The following is a 14,676-nucleotide window of genomic DNA, read 5'->3' on the forward strand; positions in this document are numbered from 1 at the left end:
TTTACCGTACAAAACCGAACAGAGTGAGATTAACTCAAATTCCAATCTATATAAACCAAGATATGAGAAACATCAAGCAGACCGACAAGATTGGCCCAAGTGAAACCAGACTGATGCAAGAGAACATGTAAATTAAAAAAGATGTGGGCTGTTATCTTGGTGGGCTACAACATCAACATAGACCTCGCCGTCTTCTTCTAGAATCAAAAATAAAACCTTGACTCTTGATTGATTCTTGTCCTCGCTGTGTGTTGATGTGAGCGGTGGCTATTCTGCCTTACAAAAGCGCGAATATCAATACTTTTAAAATAATGATCAAAATGCTGTAAAGTCCCACTCAAACCTCCTTAATCACCCTAAAAAAACTAATGTTCCTATCTTGCGCGCCGCACTCAAAGCGTATACAAGCCTCGCTCTGAGCCCAAGAGGCTATGCGCCCTACACCAAAACAACAACACGTATACAAGCCTGAATGTCTCATGCGCGCCGGGTTCGCTATCCCTCTTACTACACTAGCGCCACCCTCGCGCAGCGACGTCTGTATACTTAGCGAATTATTGACATTGACGTTCAGCGACAGATTCGCGGACCCCTAGGAATCCGCTGAAAATCCCTATATAGGGGTAACTTGGGGCGTAGAGTCGCGTGGTGCAATCCGTTAAACCCTACACCTAATACTTTTCCCGCTAGAGGGCAGCAAAGTTCCAGCGACAGATTCGCCGGACCCCTAGGAATCTACTGAAAATCCCTATATAGGGGTAACTTGGGGCGTAGAATCGCGTGGTGCAATCCGTTAAACCCTACACCTAATACTTTTCCCGCTAGAGGGCAGCAAAGTTCCAGCGACAGATTCGGCGGACCCCTTGGAATCCGCTGAAAATCCCTATATAGGGGTAACTAGGGGCGTAGAGTCGCGTGGTGCAATCCGTTAAACCCTACACCTAATACTTTTCCCGCTAGAGGGCAGCAAAGTTCCAGCGACAGATTCGCCGGACCCCTAGGAATCCGCTGAAAATCCCTATATAGGGGTAACTTGGGGCGTAGAGTCGCGTGGTGCAATCCGTTAAACCCTACACCTAATACTTTTCCCGCTAGAGGGAAGCAAAGTTCCAGCGACAGATTCGCCGGACCCCTAGGATTCCGCTGAAAATCCCTACATAGGGGTAACTTGGGGCGTAGAGTCGCGTGCTGCAATCCGTTAAACCCTACACCTAATACTTGTCCCGCTAGAGGGCAGCAAAGTTCCAGCGACAGATTCGCTGGACCCCTAGGATTCCACTGAAAATCCCTACATAGGGGTAACTTGGGACGTAGAGTCGCGTGGTGCAATCCGTTAAACCCTACACCTAATACTTTTCCCGCTAGAGGGCAGCAAAGTTCCAGCGACAGATTCGCCGGACCTCTAGGAATCCGCTGAAAATCCCTATATAGGGGTAACTTGGGGCGTAGAGTCGCGTGGTGCAATCCGTTAAACCCTACACCTAATACTTTTCCCGCTAGAGGGCAGCAAAGTTCCAGCGACAGATTCGCCGGACCCCTAGGATTCCGCTGAAAATCCCTACATAGGGGTAACTTGGGGCGTAGAGTCGCGTGGTGCAACCCGTTAAACCCTACACCTAATACTTTTCCCGCTATAGGGCAGCAAAGTTCCAGCGACAGATTCGCCGGACCCCTAGGAATCCGCTGAAAATCCCTATATAGGGGTAACTTGGGGCGTAGAGTCGCGTGGTGCAATCTGTTAAACCCTACACCTAATACTTTTCCCGCTAGAGGGCAGCAAAGTTCCAGCGACAGATTCGCCGGACCCCTAGGATTCCGCTGAAAATCCCTACATAGGGGTAACTTGGGGCGTAGAGTCGCGTGGTGCAATCCGTTAAACCCTACACCTAATACTTGTCCCGCTAGAGGGCAGCAAAGTTCCAGCGACAGATTCGCTAGACCCCTAGGATTCCGCTGAAAATCCCTACATAGGGGTAACTTGTGACGTAGAGTCGCGTGGTGCAATCCGTTAAACCCTACACCTAATACTTTTCCCGCTAGAGGGCAGCAAAGTTCCAGCGACAGATTCGCCGGACCCCTAGGAATCCGCTGAAAATCCCTATATAGGGGTAACTTGGGGCGTAGAGTCGCGTGGTGCAATCCGTTAAACCCTACACCTAATAATTTTCCCGCTAGAGGGCAGCAAAGTTCCAGCGACAGATTCGCCGGACCCCTAGGATTCCGCTGAAAATCACTACATAGTAGGGTGTGTCATTTTGGGCACTTTTTTCGCAAAACATGGTGCTCCACTGATTTTATCGTGCCCCAGACACGTAGAAACCGTGTGACATTTTTTATTTCCCCCAAATATTAACACCCATGCGGCGCCGACCGCCGACACTTTGGCCTATCTCTCAGCATTAGCGACCTCAGCGCCCCTAGCGGCAATGTTTTGAACTAACACGCCCGCTATGCTTTGTGAGCTTACGATCATCATAAAATGCATTTTACCGAAATGACGCCTTGCTGTTGGCTTGTCTGGCACTCAGAATGTTGGTGAAAATGTGATGTTATGCATCTTAAAGCAGGAAATAGTTCTGTGTTAATGTACATAATCATATATTGCATAGTACCTACTACCCCCGATCCCCGTCCTGGTCTGACGGGATACGTACGAGCGCATGTTTATAGTGCCTGCTATTAGGTGTCACATGTTTTTTTTTGTAGCGTCGTTCACTGCATAGACCCCGGGGAACAGGGGGGGGGGGCAGTGGGGGCGCTTGCCCCCCCCCCTCCAACTTGAGAGCCGAGTGGGCGCCGCCCCCTCAACATTGATGCAACAATGAAGGATCTCTGCTCACTTTTATGGACCTACATGTCTGTTTTTATATAAACATCAGCACAAGGTATTTCTCTTGCATGTGTAAGTAGGTATAATATTATTTAGTGGCCGAGAGCCGTGAAGGATGCACGGCTAAATCGTGTTCCCGGCTGTGGCGGGAAGCGGTCGCGCGTCGGCGCGCGAGCAGAGCAGAGCAGAGCGCTGGGCAGAGGGTGTGTGTGTGGAGCGCGGCCGGAGGCGCGGCTGGTTGTGTGTTGTGTGTTCGGTCAAGCTGAGAACACAGGAATACAGAGACATGCAGTAAGACCGGAGGCTGTATCTGAAGACTGAGGTGTCTTACATTGGTGGCAGCGGTGGTTGTGGTTGCGAACCGGGTTGTGTTGGCCTAACACAGTCTTGGCCTGATAAATTGTTTGACACGGAACCGATCAGCTGCGAGCTGTTATATAAACATTTGATTTTTTTTTCACGCCCCAAGTGATACGCAGTGATTTACGACGACGTCGTGATTATCTCAAGAGGAAATGGCTCACTTCGCGCCACCCAGGTATGACGGTCGGGGGTCATTTCGTCGTTTCCGAGAGGATTTTAAGAGTTTTTGTGCCGTGCAGTCGTTCACGGGTGAGGCGACTCTGAACTGTTTGCCGCTGTGTCTGGATGGAGCGGCCCGAGAGGCGTTCGACACGTTTGAGCGTCCTGCTGACGGCTCAATCGACACTCTGCTAGACCGTCTCGGAGCCGTGTTCCCGGACGCTAGCGCCTTGGACTGCCACAGCGCGCTGCAGGCGCTCAAATTCGACCCGACGGCTCAGTCACTGGACACCTTCATTGTTCAGCTGCGCGGCCTGGTCACTGCCGTGTTTGGCGCCCACTCGCCTGATACGCATCTCTTTCACTATTTCCTGGCCGCCTTGCCTCAGCGGTTGGCTCATGCAGTGGTGTCTTTCGGATCTGTGACCTTTGATGCAGCCGTAAAAAGTGTGCAAAACGTGCTGGCTGCTGATCGTCTGTCTCGGGGACCGGTGGGCCAGGGACAGCGCGTGTGTGCAGTGGGCGGCGATGGCGCCCGGTCCGAGCCCGCCCTCGACCAGGCGGAGGCTGGGCCGGCCGGATCGGACTCAGAGCGACCGGGGGTGCGTAAAGTGGGAGACGAGGCTGCAGAACCATCAGTGCTGGAGCAAATTCTGCGCCGCATTGGGCAGCTGGAGTTGCAGCTGGCTGCTACTAACCGGATGGGACAGATGAGGCATGACCGGGCCCGGGGACGACAGGAGTGTGACGTGTCAATGCCCATATGTCTGTGTTGTGGGGAGACGGGTCACGGGAAACCAGATTGTCGTTTCCGTCTAGCCAGGTGCTTTGCCTGTGGGAAGGTGGGCCATGTTCAGCGCACGTGCCGCCTCTCGGGAAACGCCGGAGGGGAGGGCGCTCAGGGCGGCGCGCGCGCTCCCCGGTCACTCGGCCGCCGGGACCGAGAGTTTTGAATAACTGCGCTGCATCGGCGTCGGACATTACGGTCAAGGCAAAGGTTAGTGAGGTGCCAGCGCAGCTTGTTGTGGATACAGGAAGTGCTATAACAATAGTTCACAGGCGGATTTATGATCAGATTTCAGCGCGTCCCCAGCTACAACGTTGTGACGTCACCGCTAAAACTGCAACTCAACAGCCGTTGCGTCTGCTCGGTCGGTGTGCAGTGCATTTTGTTATCGATAATGTGTCATACCCGCTCTCTGTGTTTGTATCCGACGAAATCGGTCCCATCGACTGCCTCCTGGGCATGGATTTTTTCGCGCAGTACCCCTTTGTTCTTGACTTATCGACGAAGCAGCTGACACCTGCAAACCAGGTGAACCGTCAGCCGGTCGCCACGGTGTTGCCTGAGCGACCGACGACTCGTGTGTGCAGGGTGTCTGTACAGGAAACGTACGCTATACCCCCAAACTGTGAGGTTGTGATCCCCGGCCATGTCGATGATGCTGATTTTGAGGGAGAGGCTGTGTTCATTGCCGACGTCGCAGTCAGTGGGTTGACGTTCCTGGACGGACTGGTTGATGTGAAGCCGGGCGGCAGTGTTCCGGTCGTGGTGCGTAACGTGACGTCATCCTCGGTCTCGGTGTCTAAGGGCAAGGGCCTAGGATCAATGGAAGCCGACTTCTCCATTGAAGGGGAGGGGAATGATGCAGACAATGGGGTGTCAAATGGTCCCAGCTCTGGCGCGGGTGATGCAGACAATGGGGTGTCAAATGGTCCCAGCTCTGGCGCGGGTTCCTTGGAGGATTTGGTCGATCTGTCTGATGTGTCGCTAACGAGTCAGCAGCGGGAAAAGTTCTTTGCTCTGTTGCGCCGGTACCCCTCGTTGTTCTCAGACCAGCTTGGTCACTGCTCACTAGTTGAGCACGTAATCGACACGGGCACTGCCAAGCCGGTGCGATCAGCTCCCAGACGAATTCCCCCACACCTGGAGACAGAAGTAAAGCAGCGCGTGCAGGATATGGTCGATCAGGGGGTGCTGGAGCCGTCTGATGGCACTTGGTCATCACCGGTAGTCCTGGTGAAGAAAAGAGACGGTTCTGTGCGAATTTGTGGGGATTTTCGAAAACTTAACCGCGTGTGCCAGGTGCCAGCCTTTCCAATCCCAAGGGTTGATGTCCTACTTGACAGCCTGGGAGGTAACTCTTTGTTTTCGGTGCTCGATCTAAAAAGCGGGTACAACCAGATGAGCATCCGAAAGGAGGATCGACCCAAAACGTCCATCACGCTGCCGTTTGGGCTTTGGCAATACACAACGTGCCCATATGGCCTCAGTGGTGCCCCGAGTTCGTTCGCCAGATTGTTGAGTCTTGTATTGGGTGATTTGGCTCCCACTGATGCAGTGAGCTACTTTGATGACATTTTGGTTTTCTCTGAACGTCCATCACGCTGCCGTTTGGGCTTTGGCAATACACAACGTGCCCATATGGCCTCAGTGGTGCCCCGAGTTCGTTCGCCAGATTGTTGAGTCTTGTATTGGGTGATTTGGCTCCCACTGATGCAGTGAGCTACTTTGATGACATTTTGGTTTTCTCTGGCGATTTTGACACGCATCTTTCACGTCTTGAGAAGGTGTTCCGTCGTCTGTCGGCTGCAAATTTGACTCTCAACCTCTCAAAGTGCAAATTCTTTCAATCAGAGATCACTTACCTGGGTCACGTGGTGTCGTCTGATGGGGTCAGTCCCGATCCAGAAAAGGTAGACAAAGTAAAGGATTGGCCGGTGCCTATGAATGAGAAGGCATTGTCACAGTTCTTGGGATTGGCAACGTACTTTAAACGGTACATCAAAGATTTTGCTGCTATCGCGGCTCCGCTGCATCACCTCACCAGGAAAGACGTAGACTTCCATTGGGATGCGGAGGCTCAGATGGCTTTTGACTCGCTAAAGGCGGCGCTGTGCACGGCTCCGGTTCTGAAATACCCTGACTTTTCCCCGGGAGCGAGCGAATTCGTACTAGACGTGGATTGTTCAGGGTCAAAGATGGGCGCGGTTCTGCTGCAGAGGGATGGACAGGGTGAGCGGGCAGTGGCATTTGACAGTAAAAGCCTGTCGAAATCCCAGCGGCAATATTCAGTCACTAAAAAGGAGCTACTCGCAGCTGTGACGTTTGTGCAGCAGTTCCGACATTACCTTTTGGGTCGTAAGTTCACGCTCCGCACAGACCATGCCGCTCTGCAGTGGCTTGTGAATTTCAGAAACCCTGACGGGCTTCTGGCGCGGTGGCTGGAGATTTTGGGCGAGTTTCAGTTTGAGATTGTTCATCGGCCAGGTAGGCTACATGAGGCTCCGGATGCGCTCAGTCGGAGGCCGGACCCCACGCAGGAGGTGTCTACACAGACAGACACAATGGATTTTCAGTCGCCTCCCGTCGCAACTCGCCACGTTCAGTCCATGTGGCCTTCTGATTTCATGTGTTCGGCGCAGAACTCAGACCCCGCCATGGCGGAGGTGAAGAGGCAGCTTGCTGGGAGCACACAGCGGCCCTCCCAGTCCTCCGTGTCAAAGGGCGCTCTGCCGTACTGGAGGCAGTGGTCACGTCTGCGTTTGATTGATAATGTTCTGTACAGAGTGTTCCGGGCTGGGCCGAGGGGGCACGACCAGCTGCAGCTGGTAGTCCCACCCCAGCTCGTGCCTGTGGTGCTGGGGTCGCTTCATGATGGTCCGTCGGGTGGGCACTTCAACGCTTCAAAGCTGGCGAAAGTCGCGCGACTCAGGTTTTGGTGGCCGCTCCTGGAGCGTACGGTGACTGAGTTTTGCGAACAGTGCCGCCGCTGTGCCTCGCGAAACTCTCCGACTCCCCGCCCATGTGCGAGTATGGGGCAGTTGTCTGCGTCCGAGCCGATGGAGCTGGTGTCCATGGACCTTGTGACCAACCTGCCGGAAACCGCTCGAGGCTACAAACACCTGCTAGTGATCACTGATCACTTCACACGCTGGGTTGAAGCGTATCCCCTCGCGGATGAAAAGGCTACTACGATTGCGAATGTTCTTGTAAATGAGTTTATTTCTCGTTTTGGCGTCATGAAACGTGTGCACTCGGACCAAGGTCGGAACTTTGTCGGTGCGGTGATGAAAGCTGTGAGCGAACTGCTCGGCATTCAGCAGTCTCAGACATCCAGTTATCACCCTATGGGCAACGGGATGACTGAGCGAGCCAATCGCACCATTTTGAACATGCTGGCTAAGTTTGTTGAGCAGCACACGGAGTGGGATAAGCATCTTCCGATGCTCATGCTCGCCTACCGGAGTCAGGTGCACGACAGCACGGGATACTCTCCGTTCGCCTTGATGTTTGGGCGAGAGCCCCGCCTGCCGGCGGAAGCCTCGCTGGGTGATCGGCCGGTTGTGGATCGGGCCCCAACCTTCCCCCAGTACATAGACGATTTGAGAGAGACACTCCGACTTACTTTTAAGGATGTGGTTAAGCGCGATCAGCTGTCCCATGACCGCAACAAAGCTTTGTATGAGCGCAGAATGAACGAGTGGTCGTATCGCCCGGGTGACAAAGTGTTCTTGTTTCGCAATGTACCGAAGCGCGGTGAATATCATAAGTTTGTGAGGCCTTGGCGTGCGGCTGAGATCATAGAACAATGTGGACCAGTGAACTATCGAGTGCGCGAGGAGGGAAAGCGGCGCAGTCTGGTGGTGCACCACAACCGCTTGAAGCCGGACAACACAGTGGAGCGCCCGCCGGCTGTGAGTGAGGGGCACAGGACCGCGACAAGAGCGCATGGGTTGTCTCTCTGGCGAGATGTGCCGGGAACGCCCATTGCCCGGCCCCATAGTGTGCCTGGTATGGGTGGGGTGCCAATTGTATTTCCGCCCCAAGGTGTCACAGCTGGCCACTATGTACCGCAACCTGTTGTTTTGCCGCACGTGCCGATGCCGCGTCTGCCCGAGATGCGACCTGACTGTGTGCCGCCACCTGACCCTGTACCGCTCCATGACGCTGTGCCGCACCGGCCGGAGGTACCACATGTTCCGCCGCCGTCCCCGCCGCCGCCGTTCGATGCCGAGCCGCCGCGGGATGTGGATCAGCGGCCGCGAACTGTCACCCGTTTCGGGCGTGAGGTACGCCCCCCGAAACGGTTCGACCCTGCTCACTGGTCTTTTGATTAAGCGTTTGTTGTGACTGTCGTTGGCATATTGTTCAATAGGAGGGGAGGAGTGTAAGTAGGTATAATATTATTTAGTGGCCGAGAGCCGTGAAGGATGCACGGCTAAATCGTGTTCCCGGCTGTGGCGGGAAGCGGTCGCGCGTCGGCGCGCGAGCAGAGCAGAGCAGAGCGCTGGGCAGAGGGTGTGTGTGTGGAGCGCGGCCGGAGGCGCGGCTGGTTGTGTGTTGTGTGTTCGGTCAAGCTGAGAACACAGGAATACAGAGACATGCAGTAAGACCGGAGGCTGTATCTGAAGACTGAGGTGTCTTACACATGTGAAGTGAATGGTTTCTGCTGACTCGGCATCGATTTAAGAACACCTGCTATTATCATCCCACTTTGATTTTATCTGAACTTGATCATAACTTTGGTAGGTCAGATTTTATACTGGACCATTTTGGTTCCGGATGGTATTTGATTTGGCGTGATGAGAACATTATGACGTACAACGGTGGTAAAGTCGTTGATTGATACAGGTTTACTCGCTCCGGTGGGAGGCAGTAGCGGCGGAACACCTTCAATTAAGTGGAGGGGGGGGGGGGGGCACTGCCGACTTTTGGTCCCATTCTTTCCATGCAACGCCCATAGGGCTAATGTTAAAATGCCCAAATCAGAGGGGGCACGGTGCCCCGGTGCCCTCCCCGTTCCGCCGCCCATGGTGGGAGGGCGGCGTGTGGGACTCAGAAGGAGACTAATGGCTTGTGTTGTGCCTTTGGTAGGACCCTCAGTATCACCGATGCAGGGCCTTCAGAGCCTCCAATTAGGGGCCTTTAGAGGCACTGGTGTGGGGTCCTCACATACGCCCGTGTGGCCCCTCAGAGGTGCTAGTGTGAATCCCTCATAAGCACCGGTGAGGGTCCTCACAGAATACAGACGCCGTTGTGGACCCTCAGAGACACTGGTGTGGGTCCGTTACATGTGGGTGTGTGGCCCTTAGAGCTGCTGGTGCGAACCCTTTAAAAGTCGGCAGGGGGCCCTCAACGACCGGGGAGGGGGACCTCAGACCGGCAAGGGGCCCATAGAGGCCGGCGGCATCTTCAGAAGCCCCGTGGGGTCCTTAGATACCGACAAGGTACTCTGAGACGCTAGTGCGGCCCTCAGTCTCTGATGTAGGGCCCTCAGAGTTGCAGGTAGGTGGCCGGCAGATATGCTTTTGCCGAACCCTCACAGGCGCAGGTGTGGGTACCTCAGAGCCACCAATATAGGGTTGCATAAATGGTGTGGCACTGGCTTGGGGGACCCTCAGTGGTGTCCTTATGGGCCCTTAGAACCACTGGTGTGGGTCTCTCAGAGGTGCTGGTTGTGAACCCTCAGAGGCCCTGCTGAGGGCCCTCACGGTCTCCGTTATGGGATCCTCAGAAGCCGGCGTAGACCCTGACGGAGATCTTAGTGTGGCTACTTAGGGGCTCATGAGGTGCTCTTACGAGACCTGTGAGGTCTTTCTCAGCTGAAATATAGTCAGCGTGGACCCTCAGAGGTCAGTTGGTACCGCAGGGGTCTTTATGGCCGGGTGGGCTCTCAGAAGCACCAGTGAGGGCCCTCAGTCTCACAGTCGTCGTAATGGGACCGTCTGAGACATTGGTGTGAGGCCATTACTGATTACAGGTTGGCGTAAGGCCCTAGATATGGCCCCTCTTGGGCCGGCAAGGACTCTCAGAGGCACGCTAGCGGCCATAAGAGGCCGGTAAAGGGCCCTCAGAGGCCGCCAGTAGCCTTCAGAAGCCGGCGTGTAACCCTCATGGACAATTTAGTGAGGCTTCTTTGGACTCACGAGGTGCTGTTACGAGCCCTATTCTTTCTGAATCGAAATATGGCCAGCATAGACCCTGAGCGGTAAACTGGTGCCACAGAGCCCCTCCGACCCGAGGGGTCCTCTGAATGCGATAGGGGGGGGGACTAGATGGCACGTGCCTCCTGGGACCCCCTGACTACGCTACTATTTCATATGCGTCATGTCAGGTATTTTGGGCTTGCACCCCAACTTGAAGAATGTTCCTGGGCCCCTGTGACAATATATTGTATTCATTATAGGTATTCGTCATTAGCTTGCACTCTCTGCAATCTGCCCATACTATTATTTGTCCCTAGACGCGCTTACAGAAAGCAGGGATAAGCCCATACAGTCAACGGCCTGTTAGTTTAGCAAACAGCCGCCAGGGGCGCTAGGGTCGCCTATGTTGTGAGATAGGGCAAACTTCTCTCGCTCGGCGCCGCCTGGGGGTTAAAATTTGCGGGAAATTAACAATGCCACGCCCTTTCCACATGAGTGGAGCACAATAAAATCGATGGAGCACCTTGCATTGCGATTAGTGACACACCCTACTACACAGGGGTAACTTGGGGCGTAGAGTCGCGTGGTGCAATCCGTTAAACCCTACACCTAATACTTTTCCCGCTAGAGGGCAGCAAAGTTCCAGCGACAGATTCGCCGGACCACTAGGATTCCGCTGAAATAGGGGTAACTTGGTCGCCGGACCCCTGGGATTCCGCTGCAAATCACTACATAGGGGTAACTTGGGGCGTAGAGTCTCGTGGTGCAATCTGTTAAACCCTACACCTTATACTTTTGCCGCTAGAGGGCAGCAAAGTTCCAGCGACAGATTCGCCGGACCCCTAGGATTCCGCTGAAAATCCCTACATAGGGGTAACTTGGGGCGTAGAGTCGCGTGGTGCAATCCGTTAAACCCTACACCTAATACTTTTCCCGCTAGAGGGCAGCAAAGTTCCAGCGACAGATTCGGCGGACCCCTAGGAATCCGCTGAAAATCCCTATATAGGGGTAACTAGGGGCGTAGAGTCGCGTGGTGCAATCCGTTAAACCCTACACCTAATACTTTTCCCGCTAGAGGGCAGCAAAGTTCCAGCGACAGATTCGGCGGACCCCTAGGAATCCGCTGAAAATCCCTATATAGGGGTAACTTGGGGCGTAGAGTCGCGTGGTGCAATCCGTTAAACCCTACACCTAATGCTTTTCCCGCTAGAGGGCAGCAAAGTTCCAGCGACAGATTCGCCGGACCCCTAGGATTCCGCTGAAAATCCCTACATAGGGGTAACTTGGGGCGTAGAGTCGCGTGGTGCAATCCGTTAAACCCTACACCTAATACTTTTCCCGCTAGAGGGCAGCAAAGTTCCAGCGACAGATTCGGCGGACCCCTAGGAATCCGCTGAAAATCCCTATATAGGGGTAACTAGGGGCGTAGAGTCGCGTGGTGCAATCCGTTAAACCCTACACCTAATACTTTTCCCGCTAGAGGGCAGCAAAGTTCCAGCGACAGATTCGGCGGACCCCTAGGAATCCGCTGAAAATCCCTATATAGGGGTAACTTGGGGCGTAGAGTCGCGTGGTGCAATCCGTTAAACCCTACACCTAATACTTTTCCCGCTAGAGGGCAGCAAAGTTCCAGCGACAGATTCGCCGGACCCTTAGGATTCCGCTGAAAATCCCTACATAGGGGTAACTTGGGGCGTAGAGTCGCGTGAAGCAATCCGTTAAACCCTACACCTAATACTTTTCCCGCTAGAGGGCAGCAAAGTTCCAGCGAAAGATTCGCCGGACCCCTAGGATTCCGCTGAAAATCCCTACATAGGGGTAACTTGGGGCGTAGAGTCGCGTCGTGCAATCCGTTAAACCCTACACCTAATACTTTTCCCGCTAGAGGGCAGCAAAGTTCCAGCGACAGATTCGCCGGACCCCTTGGATTCCGCTGAAAATCCCTATATAGGGGTAACTTGGGGCGTAGAGTCGCGTGGTGCAATCCGTTAAACCCTACACCTAATAATTTTCCCGCTAGAGGGCAGCAAAGTTCCAGCGACAGATCCGCCGGACCCCTAGGATTCCGCTGAAAATCACTACACAGGGGTAACTTGGGGCGTAGAGTCGCGTGGTGCAATCCGTTAAACCCTACACCTAATACTTTTCCCGCTAGAGGGCAGCAAAGTTCCAGTGACAGATTCGCCGGATCACTAGGAAATCGCTGAAATAGGGGTAACTTGGTCGCCGGACCCCTGGGATTCCGCTGAAAATCACTACATAGGGGTAACTTTGGGCTAGAGTCGCGTGGTGCAATCCGTTAAACCCTACACCTAATACTTTTCCCGCTAGAGGGCAGCAAAGGTCCAGCGACAGATTCGCCGGACCCCTAGGATTCCGCTGAAAATCCCTACATAGAGGTAACTTGGGGCGTAGAGTCGCGTGGTGCAATCCGTTAAACCCTACACCCAATACTTTTCCCGCTAGAGGGCAGCAAAGTTCCAGCGACAGAATCGTCGGACCCCTAGGATTCCGCTGAAATAGGTGTAACTTGGTCACCGGCCCCTAGGATTCCTCTGAAAATCCCTACATAGGGGTAACTTGGGGCGTAGAGTCGCGTGGTGCAATCCGTTAAGCCCTACACCTAATACTTTTCCCGCTAGAGGGCAGCAAAGTTCCAGCGACAGATTCGGCGGACCCCTAGGAATCCGCTGAAAATCCCTATATAGGGGTAACTTGGGGCGTAGAGTCGCGTGGTGCAATCTGTTAAACCCTACACCTAATACTTTTCCCGCTAGAGGGCAGCAAAGTTCCAGCGACAGATTCGCCGGACCCTAGGAATCCGCTGAAAATCCCTATATAGGTGTAACTTGGGGCGTAGAGTCGCGTGGTGTAATCCGGTGAACCATACACCCAATACTTTTCCCGCTAGAGGGCAGCAAAGTTCCAGCGACAGATTCGCCGGACCCCTAGGATTCCGCTGAAAATCACTACACAGGGGTAACTTGGGGCGTAGAGTCGCGTGGTGCAATCCGTTAAACCCTACACCTAATACTTTTCCCGCTAGAGGGCAGCAAAGTTCCAGCGAGATTCGCCGGACCACTAGGATTCCGCTGAAATAGGGGTAACTTGGTCGCCGGACCCCTGGGATTCCGCTGAAAATCACTACATAGGGGTAACTTGGGGAGTAGAGTTGCGTGGTGCAATCCGTTAAACCCTACACCGTATACTTTTGCCGCTAGAGGGCAGCAAAGTTCCAGCGACAGATTCGCCGGACCCCTAGGATTCCGCTGAAAATCCCTACATAGGGGTAACTTGGGGCGTAGAGTCGCGTGGTGCAATCCGTTAAACCCTACACCTAATACTTTTCCCGCTAGAGGGCAGCAAAGTTCCAGCGACAGAGTCGCCGGACCCCTAGGAATCCGCTGAAAATCCCTATATAGGGGTAACTTTGGGCGTAGAGTCGCGTGGTGCAATCCGTTAAACCATACACCTAATACTTTTCCCGCTAGAGGGCAGCAAAGTTCCAGCGACAGATTCGCCGGACCCCTAGGAATCCGCTGGAAATCCCTATATAGGGGTAACTTGGGGCGTAGAGTCGCGTGGTGCAATCTGTTAAACCCTACACCTAATACTTTTCCCGCTAGAGGGCAGCAAAGTTCCAGCGACAGATTCGCCGGACCCCTAGGATTCCGCTGAAAATCCCTACATAGGGGTAACTTGGGGCGTAGAGTCGCGTGGTGCAATCCGTTAAACCCTACACCTAATACTTTTCCCGCTAAAGGGCAGCAAAGTTCCAGCGACAGATTCGGCGGACCCCTAGGATTCCGCTGAAAATCCCTATATAGGGGTAACTTGGGGCGTAGAGTCGCGTGATGCAATCTGTTAAACCCTACACCTAATACTTTTCCCGCTAAAGGGGAGGAAAGTTCCAGCGACAGAGTCGCCGGACCCCTAGGAATCCGCTGAAAATCCCTATATAGGGGTAACTTTGGGCGTAGAGTCGCGTGGTGCAATCCGTTAAACCATACACCTAATACTTTTCCCGCTAGAGGGCAGCAAATTTCCAGCGACAGATTCCCCGGACCCCTAGGAATCCGCTGAAAATCCCTATATAGGGGTAACTTGGGGCGTAGAGTCGCGTGGTGCAATCTGTTAAACCCTACACCTAATACCTTTCCCGCTAGAGGGCAGCAAAGTTCCAGCGACAGATTCGCCGGACCCCTAGGATTCCGCTGAAAATCCCTACATAGGGGTAACTTGGGGCGTAGAGTCGCGTGGTGCAATCCGTTAAAGGTAGTGTGCCAGCTTTCTTGGACCGTATGGAGTTAATGGCCCAGATAAGGAGAACCGGATTTTTAGAACTTATCCATACCTTCAAAACTCATGGAAACGTCTTAAATTCTTCAAATTTT

Source organism: Amphibalanus amphitrite, unplaced genomic scaffold (assembly GCF_019059575.1).
Source record: "Amphibalanus amphitrite isolate SeventyFive unplaced genomic scaffold, NRLGWU_Aamphi_draft 000029F_arrow, whole genome shotgun sequence".
NCBI classification, from domain to species: Eukaryota; Metazoa; Arthropoda; class Thecostraca; order Balanomorpha; family Balanidae; genus Amphibalanus; species Amphibalanus amphitrite.